Source organism: Camelus ferus, chromosome 30 (assembly GCF_009834535.1).
Source record: "Camelus ferus isolate YT-003-E chromosome 30, BCGSAC_Cfer_1.0, whole genome shotgun sequence".
NCBI classification, from domain to species: domain Eukaryota; kingdom Metazoa; phylum Chordata; class Mammalia; order Artiodactyla; family Camelidae; genus Camelus; species Camelus ferus.
The window spans coordinates 12,056,134-12,072,041 of NC_045725.1; the positions used below are offsets into that span (position 1 = coordinate 12,056,134).

At 47.9% G+C, this 15,908-nt stretch overlaps 1 protein-coding gene and 1 long non-coding RNA gene across 4 annotated transcripts in view; both read left to right on the forward strand.

The window, feature by feature from the left end:
- The window catches only part of SETBP1 (SET binding protein 1), a 363,259-nt gene that overhangs the window by 71,542 nt on the left and 275,809 nt on the right, over positions 1 to 15,908 (forward strand). The gene's annotated exons all lie outside the window — the stretch shown is intronic.
- Positions 12,517 to 15,908, forward strand: part of LOC116660626 — a 28,062-nt gene continuing 24,670 nt past the window's right edge. Inside the window, exon 1 of the long non-coding RNA XR_004316204.1 lies at positions 12,517 to 13,489. This is a non-coding gene — a long non-coding RNA (uncharacterized LOC116660626). The remainder of the gene's footprint in view (positions 13,490 to 15,908) is intronic.

A 15,908-nucleotide genomic window follows, 5' to 3' on the forward strand; every position in this document is an offset into this window, starting at 1 on the left:
ATAAAGCACTCAAATACATATGAATAAAGTGGATTCCGTTCCTCCAGATGTAGCCTGATCAGTGCAAAAAACAGAGGGGTCTGTGCTGGCTGTTTTAGTAACCACCTTGGGTCCTTATGCTATGCTTACAACTTAGCCCTAACGAGCTTTGTCAGTGCCGGGCTGATTTCGGATCAGCATCCCAGTCTCTGGAGATCATTCCAGGTATTTTTGTCCATTGTTTTGGTTATTCCTTTCCATTTTATATCAGTAGTGGAGTTGACTTTTTTTTTTTTTTTAAAGCATTTTGTTACTGCCTTTAAGCAGTTGATGGAGATGTTGAAAAGAGTGCGGTTAAGTTAAGAAGTTCTGAGCAGCACGATAGAGAAGTCCCTTTATGTCTGTGGTCTTGCCTCTTAGTAGTAACACTCATGGTAACCCATGGTAGGACGTGTGAATGCCCAGTCCAGGGCGTGGGACTCCATCTCAAGGGCCTATCTAGACCCCGTCGGCCACATCAGTGTGACCTTTATCATGGCGGTTCTCCTTGGCTCTCCCATCTCCTGGTGAACTCTTCATCTCAGCTTCATCTGTTGCTGCCCTGGTGATTTTGGATACGTTTGTCCTGTTCAAACTGAAAACCCTCCCTGACATATGATTCTGGAATTTACAATGATCAAAACCCCGATAGAGGGGGTAAAAGACACTCCTTTTTCAGTGTCTCATTTTCTTGAACCAATCCACAAAGTGTCACATGCCCTTAACTCACTGGAAAATAAGAACTGCTGATTTGTTTGTGACTCTTAGCGGCTCTCTAAGACCTCAGTGCACCTGCTCCATGCTTTGTAAAATGAGGGAGCTTGGACTAGAATCGTTTTTCTGAAAATGTTTTCCAAAATGAGATGTTGCTAGGTGTTAGATTAAAGTGAGAGGGAAAAATAAAAAAAAAATCAAAATAAAATTTAAAAATGAGGAGAGGAAGAGAACGATGAAGTTTTGTAAATGCCTGATTGAAAAACAGTTAAGTTTCTTTGTAAAGCATTTCGCAGGGCCTTCCATGGGCTAAACAACATGCCTTAAGAATCTTCAAGACTGAAAGGTGGTAGGCAGTTTACCAAAATTTTATTTGACCACAGAGGACTTTTGGTTGTGACAAATATTCCGTGGCACCCCTTTTGAGAAGCATGGAACCAGCTGGTTTGAGCAGAATCTTTTGGGATCTCTGAACTTCACTCAGACAGGTCGCATCAGCCGGGCTCCAGTGCCCACCAGGAAAGCTTGTCCTTCTGGTGTGGTTCTGACCACGAGGAGGGCACCTCCTGACCACGCCTGACATTGAGGAATGGGAGCGATTCCCGTGTGTGTCTCTCCCGTCACCCCGTCCCCTCCTCTGCTGTCCCCTTCCTGGCATCTGGGGCTCCTCAAACTCTTTAATGACGCAGTCTCCTTTTTTCACATAAACCTCTGTCCTGAAAACTGGCCACTCTTAGTCCTTCCCAGGCGGAGGGTTTTCACTCAAGGGCTGTTCTGTGGACTGCAACTTGCCCCTCTTTGTGGGGAGAAGGATTGACACCCTGGGTCTGGTGTGGGGACAGGCTTAGGAGAAGCACCGGGGGACAGTCTGGTGGATTTCTTGAATTTTCACAATGACTTGACTAATTCACCAATGTGACATTTTGGTGCCCTGCGTCTTAGCGCAGTGCTAGATCCATTTGACAAAAAGAAGAGTTGGCATTTTTAAATTCTTTTTTGAGGGAGAATGAGGTACTTAGTTTAGTTCACACATCTGACTCTTGAGCCATCCAAGATAAGAAGCAATTATGAGGGTGAGCCCCTTTGATTTTGTTCAGCAGGGCCAGGTGATAGAGGGCAGTGGAGAAGAGGATTTGGGTTCACTTCTAACATCCCTCCGTGGCCAGAACTCCACGGCCCCCTCCCCTCTGCCCTGAGTCTGGCTTTTGGGCCAGGCAGGTTGGGTTGACACCTCAGCTCTGTGACTTACTAGAACGTGGATGATATGTAACAAGTTCCTCCTTCTCTCTGATCATCTCCATCCATGAAGTGTGATCTGAATTGAATACTCTTAGTCTCTGTTTAGCGGATTCCTGGCGCCCCATGGTCCACAGTACAGCTACACCCCTGTGGGGACAGGTCCAGCACAGCATTGTGTGGAGCCTGCCTCACTGCTGATGCCAGCTCTTCTAGGCACTTCCACACTGCCCGCCCCCAGCCATGGGTGCACATGCGTACACATAAGCGCAGGTGTGTGTGAGGCCGTGTGCCCTGTGTCTCCTGTCAGTCTCCACTACGGTTAATGGGATTGTTTTTACGAGGTTTAACTAACATGCTACCAGTAATAGCTCACGTCTGTTCACTGCTTGCATACTTTGTGCTTGCTTCTCTGCCTCGTGTTTCATTCGTGCTGTCTCTTTTAATCCTCCCAACAATTCTGGGGAAAGTATTTAACAGATGAGGAAATGGGCACTTAAGAGAAGTTGAATAGCTTGTCTGAGGTCATGCCGCTAGGATTGGAACCCAGACTCCAGAGTCCAGACTCTCACCCACTCTGTTATAAAGCCTGGGGGAGGCAGTCTACCAAGTCATGAAGTGCCCCGTGGATCAGGGACCGTTACTCTGGCTGCTGGGCTCCCTTGCAATTCAGGCTGAGCCAGAGGATAACGAGGGGAATCAAGGTCCCCAGGTACCCCAGCCACATCACTGAGACTCGTTAGGGAAGTGTGTTTCCGACACTCCATTTCTGGTTGGAGGTGGGTCTGTTCCACACGTCTCTGAAGGTCCCAAGCTTGAGGAGACAGGAGTAGAGGAACCTCAGTGTGACTTTGCTTCATCAAGAGTGCGAGCTGGGAAGCCTGACTCCCCTCCCCGCCCATCTGTCACCCACTTACATTCCTGTTCTAATTTGGTCACTGAGCCAGGGGACAAACACCACTGAGGCAGAGGATGGTGTCAGGACATCATGGGGCACAGGGAGCGACGGGATACACTCCTGAGCTTTAGCCATGTTAAAGAGATGATCAAATAAATCAGTCCTCAGCTAATTCCCTCACTTACCAGCACTTTCCTCTGGGCAAAAAAGTATGCAGTGGCTGAGAATAGATCTCAAGAGCTAAATCTTGAGACTCAAAAGTTGCAGGGCTAAAATAGATTTTTTTTAAAGATGTTATTTATCTACTAACTTGCATCAGTGAACTATTGCATATTCTTGACAATCCCGCTGTTCTGACTGTCTCTGTTCTGTTTCTTGTTTGATGATTATTATGGTTTTATGGGAAACTATGGACCTGGTTTCCCATCTATGTTTCCGCATAAGAAAATATAGAGCTGGGTTTAGGGGCATTTTTTTCCTGTTGTCCACTGATGTAAAGGCACCCATGGCTTCCTGGGGTGCCTGCAAGGAGCACATTCGTTTAGCATCTAAACTCTAACTCTCTTCATAACTAGTTTCTTGGAGTAAGGACTTTCTCCATCAAAAAAAAAAAAAAATACACACACACACACACACACACACACATATATATATATATAAGCTTGGGCTTTTCCCAGCTGGAGAACGTTATCTTTCTCCTATTTGGTTTATAATTGGTGAATTAAGTCCTTTTGGGTTCCTTTGTGATGTGGAAGGGGAACAAGATTTATTTCAATTATCAAAATGAGCTCACGTTAGGCTGTGGCGTGGTGGTGCAGTTCCTAAGGCTGGGAAAGGTGGCCGCCTTTGATTTTATCTGTGGTGATCCATGAACAGCGATCACTGCCCTCCTGTTTTATTTCAGGAGGTGTGTTTTCAATCAGCAGACTGTTACAGCTCTGCCCTTGCCCCCCAGAAATGCCAGGTCGGCTCAGCTTTGCTGTGTGCGGGACAATTTCAACATGTAAAACATAATCCCTTGCCGAAACCTTAAATTATCCAAACTGAGCAGACTCTCCGGGCCTCACTGGCTTTTCTCAGTCAGTCAGTTTGTTTTCATTTGCTTCGTTTCTCCACTTTTGGCCTTTGAGCTGACTCTTGTCAGTTTCGTTCCTATTTAAAGTCAGTTTCACCTTTCACTTCCCTTCCTCCACCTCAGACTGATGGAGTTTCATTTCCCCATTCAGGGGGTGCGTGGGGCTAGGTGCGAGGGCTTTATAATTAAGTCTCAAATAGCAAGATTTCCCTGAAATATGACCAGAAGATTGGACAGGAAGGGGAAGTCGGCACAAGTCACTCACTGGGATCTCTGACCCTCATACTTCTCATCTGTATGTGATGATACTGAAATGGGTCACAGTTCTCAGCTCTGGCTGCACGTTGGAATCACTAGGTACTTTTTAAAAAACAACCTGCTCTCTATGGCTTATCTCAGACCAGTAAACTAGAAATCTGGAAATAGGTTCACACTGTTAGTTCTGTTAGTCAAGTTCCCCAGGTGATTTTCACGTGCAGCCAAGCTGGGACCCGCTGGCGGGATGCTTGCTAAGGACCCCTCTCCGTGGCTGAGCACTGTCAGGGTTACTGTGCTGGGGTGTCTTTGTCACAGCGGCAGGGAGAACTAGGGTCTTGCATCTCCTGGCCAGGTGGTGACATCTGTCAAATCCTCTCTCCTGTCTGGGTGGGAGGTACTGTTTCTGAAACCCTCTTTGTTTTAAAGGTGATTATATTTTCACCTTAAGCTTCTCACCACCTCCTTGTTGTGATGGAAGGAGAGGGGCTGTCCCTCATCGAGGTCACACAGCTCTCCCTGGAAGGAAGGGTGGGATGCTGGACCATGCGGGGCACTGCAGTGAGCTGGGCATGTGTCTGGACTCACGGGTGCTCAGCCTAGCCTCTGAACCACCACCCAGGTCCTGTCCAGAAACCCTGCTTTGCCTTGATAAGCCAGGCTCTCCATGCAGCGATGGCTAGTAAAACCAAATTCTAACTCTCAGCCAACTGACCTCATTTCTGACATTTAAGAGAGGGGTGTGGCTTTGACAGAGACCTGGTGGATTTCATTAACTTTAAATGTTCAAATGGTTATTCTGAGCCATGCTGGTCTACCCACCTCCCCTTTCCCGTCTCTTCTCTTTCCTCTCCCACCCCTGCCAACTCAAACATGATGGAAACACAGAATGTAATGCAAATTATGAGTGTGGGGTGGGGTAACAATATAGTTTTCAGGTATTCCACTGTCAGTAGACTTGGATTTTTTTTTTTTGGAAGGTGAGTGGAGAGATAGGGAGGAGGAGTCTAGAATATTTTCTAACACACAGTGTATTTAAATAACTTTGTCCGCTGCTTTCCACTATGCTGTTTTTTCAGAAATAAAGTTTCCGTTAATGCCAGTTTCAGAAATGAAGGCCGTGCAAAAAGTAGCAAGGAGTCTCCAATAAGATTTAAGTCATGTTTATGATATCAGAAGCGTTTCAGTCCTTTGCACATGGCTGATGGATTTGATATGGCATCCATTGTACTTGGTGTCTTTCATACTGAGGCTAATTTTAAACATGGCCACAACATTTGTAAGTATCTGCCACGCGCCAGGAACCGACTTAGAAACTTTACACAAAATTCTCTCTAATCTGCACCACAAAGTAGGCAGTGTTGTTTTAATTTTATTGATAAATAAAACAAAACAGAAACCGAGGTTTAGCAAGTTTACAAAACTTGCCCGGGGTCACACGAGATAGCAGATGACAGAGCCAGGAGTCAGTCCGAGCCAGTCTAATCCCAGTGCTCTCGCCAGCACCCCACATTCTGAAGAACTGACTGTAATACTTCAAGACGTGCTGTTGGAGTGGGGGGTAGCGAGGGGTCACGGTGCTCTCATTAGGCCTTGAGAAAACCTGCCGCTACTTTTGTTAGAGATTTGTTTCAGATACGCATAGCTTTTGAATAGTTTTAATAATCTTTTTTGTATAGGAGGCTCATGATAACCATATGAGGTGGGCGGAGCCATTGTCGACCCCCGCACCCCCTTTTACCTAAAGGGAGAAAATCAAAGCAAAGGAAAAAGCGACTGTCTTGTTCATAAGGATTTTCTGTGGCAGAGCCAGGACTGGGACCCAGGCCTTCCGACTCCTGGTCCAGTGCTCTTTTCGTCTCTGTGACTAATGGTAACTCTATGCTCTTTATGCACAGTCTGGCCTCAGAGCTGCACCCTGGCCGACCCGGATCAGCGAAGGCACAGAGGTGGAAAACTGGACTGGCTGGTCAGACTGGTCTTCCCAGCGCCATCTCTCACCTTGGCTAATCCAAGGGCCTCCCAAGCAGCGGAACACTTTTTTTTTTTTTTCCTTTCTGCTTCAGGCGTTGCTAACTCCCACTCCTGGTGTGTTCTCCTGTCCTGTTACTTCTCTGACAGATCCTTCCAGATCCAGAACCCACCTCCTCAGGACCTCTTCCTTGATCACAGCCAGTTCTTGGTTATCTTCTCAGGCCCTGAGTTCCTAAGATGTTATTACCCAGACAGTGCAGCTCATTTCGCCCTGAGCACATAGAGGTTTGAGGCTTGCTCGGGTCTTAAGTGTTTGTACAGCTAGAGATATTTGTCAGGCCTTTCCTGTGTGCCCGGGAGGGGGCTGTTTAGTGTGACTCCAAGTACCTAGTCAGGCCCCGAAAGATACACATCAGCTCTTTGCTTTCCTCTCGTTCGCTGTGTAGTATTACCTCAGTGGTTACCAGGAGATGCCGTGAGACAGAAAGGAAAGAAGTTAGTATTTTTAAACCAGGGGTGGGTCAAGAGTTTCCCCTTGAGGCTGGGACTGTGGGAGGGGAGCCCAGGGAAGGAAAGATCGTGCAGGCCTGTTCCTGGGGCGGTTGAGTGGACGCCCTCAGAGCGTATATGACAGCTCTGTCACCATCCACAACTGGCATTGGCAGAAAAGGGAGCAGACATTTCTGAAGAGTGGATCTGGGTGTCAGAATTTAAGGGTGCCGAACTGAATTCAGCTATTGACTTACTTTTAGCTCTTCAGCACCATCATTCTTTAAGAGCCATTCATTCATCCTTTAAATATCCATTAGCTACTTATGTGAGGCAAGGCACAGTGGTAGGTGGTACGCAGAACAGAGATGGTGAAGATACGGTGTCTGTCAAGACATTACGTTAACAGGATGCAAGCATCAGCATATATGATCTGTACATAGTAAGTGCTTTATGGGCAGGATAAAGAGAAGGGAGAAATGATGCTGGGCTTGGGAGAAGCTGCATTAACAGAAATCTTCAAAGATGAATTTAACTGGGTTTGAAAACTATCTTAAATCGGCAGAGGTCAGGAGGGAAGCTCCCAGCCCAAAAGTGAGGAGGTGTTCCAGGTACTGAGAGGACAGTGAGGAACCACACGGGTCGAAGTAGATGGTTGGGATTATGAAGTTGTAGGTGACAGTGGACACTGAATGCCAGGTCGTGGAAGTCAGACTTTGATGGGCAGGGGGACAGACCAACGTGTAATGATACTAATCAATGTGTGTAGCATCTGAATGAGTGTCCCAGTGTTTTCACATCTAAACTGAGAAGACATAAGTGATTGCTCCCTCTATGCCCCCTGGCAGGTGGTGAAGAACAGGGAGGCGACTGACCTTGAGGAACCTGGGTCCCTGAGGTGGAAGCAAGCATCACGTGCACCGCGGGGCTGGGTTACTTGGGGTTGATGGTTACTACATGGGAGCAATTTGGAACCTCAGGAGGAATGCTGAATGACTGGTCATTGAAAGCTGTGAAGCCCTTTCTCCAGTATTCTTCCCACATACACTGAAAGCTAGAATTTAAATAATCTTAGGAGAGACATTCTTGAGTTTCTGACGACACTCTCTGACCTCTTGGTCGCATTTGACACACGTGAGCCTTCCTTCCTCTGAACACTCTGCCCTTGGCTTCTGGGACAGCACTGTCTTTGTTTTCCATCTAGCCCACAGCCTGCTGTTTCTCTGAATCAGTTGCTGATCCCTCTTCATCTCCCCCTCCTCTGGACGTTGGGGTGCCTGCCCTACGCCTCATTTCTCCCACCTCCCTTCTCTCTATTTACTCTCTCATGGCCTTGAATATCACCCACACACAGCAACCCTCAACGTGCATCTCCACCCTGGATCTACCAGCTGAACTCAAAATCTATTTATGCATCCTATTTTCCACAGTGGCTACAGTGACCCTTTAGAATATCAGTCCAATTAGGAGGCGCCTCTGCTCCAAACCCACCAATGACTCCCTATTTCATCCCGTGCAAAAACCAACTCTTCGCAGCGGCCTGCAGAGGCCTGCGTGAGCGCCCCCGCTGCCTGTCTGGCTCATCTCGCTCTGCTCCACCTTGCGGAACACTCGAAGCTCCCCCTACCTCAGTCACCTGGCTTTTGCTGTTTCTCTGCCTGGCAGGTTCTCCCCCAAACATCCACAGTGCTTGTTTCTTACTTCTCGGCTTAAACATCAGTTATGCGTGGTGCCTCTCCTGACCGCTCTAGGTAAGATGGCAGACACCTTCCCTTCTGACGTTCCCTGTTCCTCGTGCCCTGCCTTATTTCTGGGCCTGGCACGTGTCTCTGGCTGGTGTTCTACGGACGCGTTGTGCTTGCTTGCTGGCCCATCACCTGCCTTTCTCTGCTAGAATCAAAGCCCTTTGAGAGCAGGGACTGGGCTCTGCTCGCTGGTGTGTCTTTGGGCCCAGAACAGTGCCTGGCACACAGTGGTCCTTGCTCAATAAATATCTGAGAAATGGTTTATGACATGAGCTCCTTGGGAAACAGAACTCAGAAGAGACAGCCTGGGCTAGGATCTAGCCTGGGATGAACTTCGTCAAAAGTCGCAGCGCAGGGTGGACCACAAGGTGGAAGCCTTGGGGGGAGACCAGGTTCTGCTGCAGACGTGCTCTGTGGCTTGGGGAGATGTGGGAGTGCACCTCCCCGTCAGTCCCCTTGTGTGCTGAGTGGATGCTGGTGTCTCACCTACAAGACAGACATAAAGATCAGATGAGGAGATGGATGCCCTCCTGCCAATTACATGGCTGATCCGTTTCCCTCCCTCGAGGAGGAACTAGACTTGGCTTCTGTTCTTCGCTGGGTGAAGGCTGTGTGTCCAATTTTGTCTTCCTTTGGCTCAAGCAACATAGGATTTTTGTTGTTGTTTCTAGCTTCAAGCAGGCATTTTGTGCATGGATGTGAAGGCATTTGGCTTTGTTTGGGGGAATGGATTCTTATTTTATCCTCTCTTGTTTATGTAGGTTTTTTTGTTTTGTTTTTAATGTGATAAATGACCAGCCACTTCCCTGAACCCTGTGGAAATGGTATCCAGGCTACAGAATAATTATTTAGTGAAGTGCAGATCCAGTTTATGTTGGCACAGATGACATTAATCATTATTAGTCATGCTTTCACTGACAGTAACCTCATCCCTTGCAGAGGTGTTCCTCTTTTATTAAGAGGTAGTGACTGTGAGGAATGGCGGGGCCCTGCTCCGGTGGCATTGTGCTGGTTACACTGCCATACCTTGGCAAGAGAGATAAGAGCGCCTATCCAGACTAAAGTCCAAAACACACAAGCAAAACCACCCATGAGGCCCTCTCCCTTCCTGCTACTGCAGGGATTCGAGCTCTAGTTCTGCAAAGAAAAGAAGGAAAGAGGTATGCTTCCTTCTCAAAGGGAACAAAAAATTATGATAGTAATTGGAATAATCCTTAAGGAAATGTGTTTATTCCAGAAGGAGTAAGTCCACAGGCTTCCTGCTGTGGGTCCCCTGCCAAGGTTTGGATCGTGGGGACTGCAGCCTCCAGCCCTCTTAATTCCTTACTATCTGAAAGGGAGTTCCCAGCCTGGGATGTGTGGCTTCCAAGAACAAGATGAGTTCTCGGCCTGGGGAGAATTGACAAAGAAGTCTCCTCTTCGACCGTGGTCCAAATTGGGAGGTTGAACATTTGTGAAATAGAGGAGGGTGAGACAGGGGACAGAAAACAGCGAGTCAGGGGGCCTAGCTTCAGTTCTGTAAAATGGAATGGTGACATGGAATATTCTTTGATAGCCTTTAAAAAGGAAAGAAATTCTGACACACACTGTAACATGGATGAACCTTGAGGACGTTATGCTAAGTGAAAAAGTCAGTCGCAGAACAAGTATTATGTGATTTATATAAGGTGCCTGGAGCAATCAGATTCTCAGAGGCACAGGTAGAGTGGTGGGTGATGGGAAACCGGGGCAGGGGTGGGGAATGGGGAGTTTGTGTTCAGTGGATACAGAGTTTCAGTTTTATTGGATGAAAAGAGGATGGATGTGGGTGATGGGAGGGCACCAAGGTGAATGTACTTAATGCCGTTGAACTTAAAAATGGTAAATTTTATGTTATGCATATTTCACCACAATTGACATTTTTAAAAATTAAAAATGGAAGAGTAACAAACTCTAAAAGTATATCTTTGAGTCTAGCATCGTAGTCCCTCAGGTGGCGGGGAGTCCTTAAAGCGAAGACAGCACTGGAGGCCAGTCATAAGGCCCGAGCTGACCTGGAGGTGAGCTTCCTGCTTCCACTGGGATGTGTCTTTGACGGTCTGTTCCATGAAGGGGAGAGTTTTAGTTCCGTGCACTTTCACAGAGCAGGTTTAGAACCAAGAAGATGGGAATGACAAGGAGACAGAACTTTGCATTAACTGAAGACATTTTTATTTAAAGAAAATAAATTACAAAGCTGCCCCAAGAGGAAAGAGCTCCCTCTAACGGAGGTGTTGGGCAGGCGACATGGTCGCGTGCAGGGTCCTTTGTGCCCCGCAGGGTGCTGGACGGCAGGGCTCTGAAGTGTCTTCCTTTCCAAGCCTTAGAGTCCTGTTTTCCTCCCCCTGGCCACTGGCTTGAGTGTTTCCTTTCCTTCCCTGAAATAACAGCATCTTCACTACAAAGAGAAACACACCTCTGGGGTTATTAGGGGCCCCCAGGTTACATGGTAGCAAATTGAATTATCTGGGGACAGGCCGGATCTTCTTGTAAGAAACTGTTTTGTTCTCAAATGAGTTACCAGCCGTGGCTTGGACCTTCAACTTGAGCGTTTCTAGTTCAGCAGAGGGCAGGGAATCAGCAAACACAAGTCACCAGAATTGGTCTTAAGCTTAGGAGCTCTTTTCCTCCTTAAAATGGTTGTATTACATGCTTGTAAGAAGAAGACATAATGGGCAATTGAACTGTATTAAGTGTTAGACATGCTTAGAACTTTAATCTTCGTGATTAGTGCCAGTATGGGCCACCGTGTCCTTCACAGCGTCGTGTTCCTGGCTAGATATACGCTGTTTGATACAGTGTGAGCATTCTGTTGTTCTTCAGGAATTTGGCGTTATCACTCATAGGGTGAATAGCAGGTGCTTTTTTACATCCTTCTTGGGAGTAAAATGAAGTAACTTCATTTTATAGAGTCTGTCTCAAAGAAGCCTTTAATATTAATGAGGTGATGAATTAAAGGCCCAATCACATCCACTCTGATACAGGCTCAGTGTCCTGAAAACTTGTGGTGAGATGCAAACTGGAATGTCAAAGCATTTGGTGACTACCTTTATCACATTACTCACGAATGTTTTGGAATATTCAGATGACTTGTCTCTCCCATAGCAGACTGTCAGCTCCTTGAGATCAGGATTCGTGTCCCTTTGACCTTGACATCTCTGTATGTGAGCACAGTGGGTGTTCTGCAAAGGAAGCCTACAATGAAGGGTGAATGTCTGTCGCCCTCCCCTGCGACGAGAACCCACGGCTGGTGTCAGGGTGGGCTGGTGGTCTTTAACATGTGATCTGGGGAGCCCTGGCTGCCTCAGAGCCCAACGTTGGGTGCCAAGAGATTGCTGAATGTGTAGAACCCCATTCTAACCACAGAAGCTTAGTTTTTATCTGTTTTACACATTAAAATTTTCTCAAAAAATATTCTGAAAAACACGTGCACACACAGACCCAGAACATCAAGTAGATGCTTTTGTGGCGCATTTGTGTGCGTGCTCATGTTTGGAGTGTTGTGTGTGGTGAGTGTGGCAGAGCTCGGGATAAAGTATAATGTTTTCAAGTTCCTTTATGTGGTTTAACTTTCCATGAGATGTCTCTCTAGTTTGGAGGAATCGCACTGGCTCCAATCAAGGCTGCCCCATTAGGGGTCCGTCAAGACTAGCTAAGGACGTCGTCCGTGTTTACCAAGTCTCGGCTGATTTAGGTGTTTTGTTCTTTTCCTTCTATGGAGATTTGAACTTCCCATTCGTGGATTTATAGTCATCAGTGCTTAACCGTATCAGATAACGAATTGCACAATAAACCTACAGTTTCTGAACTGATGGCAAACCCCATACGATACACAGAGAGATGTATTTCAGTAAGGACTCTGTTACTTTGGCGGTTGCCCCCGGTGGCTCAAGAAAATCCTGTGGAAATCCTCAGGAATAAGACAGACTTCTGGTTCTGTAGCCACCCGCTGTGGGCATCACCCCCTGATGGAGTGACATGGACTCTTACCTCTGCGAAGGGCTGCATGAAGGGCGGCGGGCGGCGTGAGCTGTGGGGTGTAATATACCTGCTCGTGACTTTTTTGAAGTGACCGAGAAAGAAGGTACATTAGGAGGAGGGGAAGAGGAGGAGAAGAAACGGGCTGGGGGGGTCACTCAGCAGTCAGAGCTGAGCCTGTGAGGATGCTGGGACTGGGGTTTGGCGAGGTGACTGGTGCAGAAAAGGAATTCTCACCTGTGAAGAGTTCATGGGGCCCCACAGTTGGCCACTTCCCATGGGACCCTGGACAGATTCCTTCTATGTATCACACCTCCTTTTTTTTTTTTTCTCTTTACCTTTTTGTCTTTTTTCCCCGCTATGGTAGCTCAACCTCTAGAAAAAAGTATGTTCTTGATCTCCACTTTTATTGGGGGGTGATTTCTTAGAGACGTGTCAGAAGAGACCCACCTAGAGGACCTTGACTCAAGTCAAGTTCTCCTGGAAATTCTGACCTTCTAACTGCTTCCTCCTTTCCTTACACCTTGCATGGCCTTCAGTGTCTGGAAGTAAGTTTTGAGATAAAAGTGAGAGTAGGGTGTAAAAAGTTAAAAATTTTTATTCTTATGATTCTTCTCATCAAGAAGTCTAGTACAAAAGAACAGAAGAAGAAACCACATGCAAAACTCCTTGTCCCTCCCACCGTATGTCACCCAGAAGTTCACGTGGGGCCACCTTTCTGCTGGCACGGGGTGGAAAAGGCTAAGGGCTGATTAGTGGCCTTTTCGGCACTCATGGTCCGCCCCTGCATGAGGGTCCTTCTTCATCGTAGGCACTGGCCACCACTGACGTGATGTGCCCGTCAGCCATCTAGTTATGCACAGAGCGGCACCCCAGCTTCTTTGTGGGCTCACTACAGACATTTAATCACAGAAATTCCAGAATCTTCGCTTTCAATCCCACCATCCAAAGAGAGCCCCAGACTGTTCCTCGCTGCTAGTGGATCTTGAAAATTTTCCCCACCCCCTTCCCTTCTCCTCAGCCCAATTGAGAAATGAAACACAAAAGGTTCATATTTTATAGGAGAGACACCACTGGTTTGTAGTCGGAGTGAGATGTCAGTGATGGGCAGAGTGTGTACTGAGCTCACCAGCTTTGTTTAATTAGTTTTTATTTACCTGGTTTTCATATGTCGCTTGCCTTTGGGCTTTCTTCTCGAATTTTGATATTTTTGGCCATGTCCTTGGGATTGCCAGTGGATTTGTCTTTTTATCTTTTGGATCTGGAGGATACAAACGAAGTGCCTCACTATTCTGGGTTCTTAGCACTTGCCAGAACAAAATATTCCCCAGCCTCAGTTGTTCAAACTCAATTCACGAAATATTCTGAGTCATTTCTTCAAGACTTTTCAACAACTTAGAGATGACAAATATGCAGATGCCAGGGCGAAATCCTATCAGAAAGCAGGGGAGACAGTATAGACAGAAAGGAGGTGGTAACATATTTCCTAATGGTAGGGCGGTAGCAGGGAAAGCTGGTTTGGAGGAGGCGTGCCTCCAGACCTGATTGCCGTTTGAGTGGCAACTGCATGGCACTTTAATTTTCTTTACTTTTCATTTTTTTTTTTTAAATTGAGGCACAGTCAGTTTGCAGTGTTGTGTCAATTTCTGGTGCACAGCACAGTGCCCTAGCCATATGTAAACATAGGCATATATATTCATTTCCACGTTCTGCGTGGCTCTTAAATGGCATTTCTGTGCAGTGGCGGCTCGTGGTTGGTAATCATCAGGGTGGCCTGCTACAAACTGGACCACCTGTCCTGGACTGCTTGCGAGGGGCCCCACACCGTGCTCTCCGCTTTCCGGTAACACCCGCTTGCAGCCTGCTTTGGGGACCGCTGACTGCATCAGAATCACCTGGGAGCTTTAAAAAAATGCAGGTTCTCAGGATCCACTCCAGACCAACTGAGTCAGAATTTCTCAGGGTGGGGCTGCGGGATACACACACACACACACACACACACACACACTCTCTCTCTCTCTCATGCACGTGCACACATGCACATGTTTTTAAGTGCTGCCGGTGGCCCAGGTGAGCAGCCAGCATGGGAAGCACAGAGGGATGGACGGACAGAGCACTTAGCCCTGCATGTGGGCCCGGAGCAGCTGTCTGGTGAGTCCTCCCTCACTGCCTTGGGCTCTGCAAATGGGGATTTTTTCACGTGGGGCCCCAGACGCAGGCGGGATCCCCACAGAACTGGGCCCTGGGGTGGGACAGAGACCTTCCTGGTGAGGAGGACACAGACGTGGAGGAGCCCATTGATCACGGGGCGCCCCTTGGGCCCAGTGCGACCACGCCTGGGGAAGAGTCAGCAGGAGGCGGAGGCAGGGTCCTGCCCTGCGTTCTCCTCAGCACGTGACCCTTCCCACTCTTGTCAAAATCTGCTCGGGCACTTCCTGCTGACAGCGCCCCTGCCCCTGAGGGGCACTGGCTGGGAAAGGGATGGATTCAGTATCAGCTCTGTGATTTCCCCCCCCCGAGGGATAAGTACTGTGCTTTGCAGCTCATACGATGGCACAGGCTTCCAACGTGTGCGATTCCAGGAAGAGAGTTAATAAAACCTCCTGGTGCCCTCCTCCCCAGCAGTATTTATTTGTCTAGCAGTGAGGCTGCGTGCTGTTCATACGCTGCTCGTGTTAGGTTGACATTTGTTTTGACCTTTAAACTTTATGCTTCCTCCTTCCCCGTCCTCTCCCCCAGCCGCCTCCCCACCTCCTGTTGTTCCTCTGCCAGTGGGTTTGATCTCCTGCGACCTGGGCTTTTCCAAAGGCTGACTCTCCCAGGCTTGGGGTGGGCGGGGTGTCGGCTTTTCCTCTTTTCTGTGCGCCGGGGTCACTGTGTGACTGTGAAATTATTGTCTGGTGGCGGGACCAGCGGCGTTTCACACGTGGGGAGTGTGGAGAGTTTTGTTTATTCTTTAAATAAGAAAAGGAAAAGACAGCACCTCCAGGATCCACATCTGCCGTGGGGCATGCAGGGCGGGGCCCCCTCGGACCCCTGCCCCCTGGCCCACCCCGGCCCGGCGGGGAGGGGGCGCCGCACCCCTGGGAAGGCTGGTGCCTGTCAGGGAGGGAGCGTTCTTGGCTCTGAGGCTTCTGCAGGACCTGAGGCTATTTTCACGAGGGTGTAACCCCAGGGCTGCAGGAAAATTCCACTCGTGGGCCGCTTGATATTTCTGTTCTCTGTCATCTTCCCAGGTTGCTGTGTGTTGTGCTTTAAGCTTTCAGGCTTTGCGCTGGGATTGACGGGGTTTGAATCCAGCTGCGCTGAATACCATCAGATAACCTTAGCTAGGTTACTTAATGTTCTTCCACCTCGGTTTTCTCATCTGTTTAATGGGATTCATGGGGGCATCTCGACAATTAAATGTGATGTTACCTATAAACATGCCTGGAGTATTACCTGGCACAGAATAGACACCAAAAGCATCTTAGACTTTAATAGTGAGATTCCTCCTGAAGTATCTCTT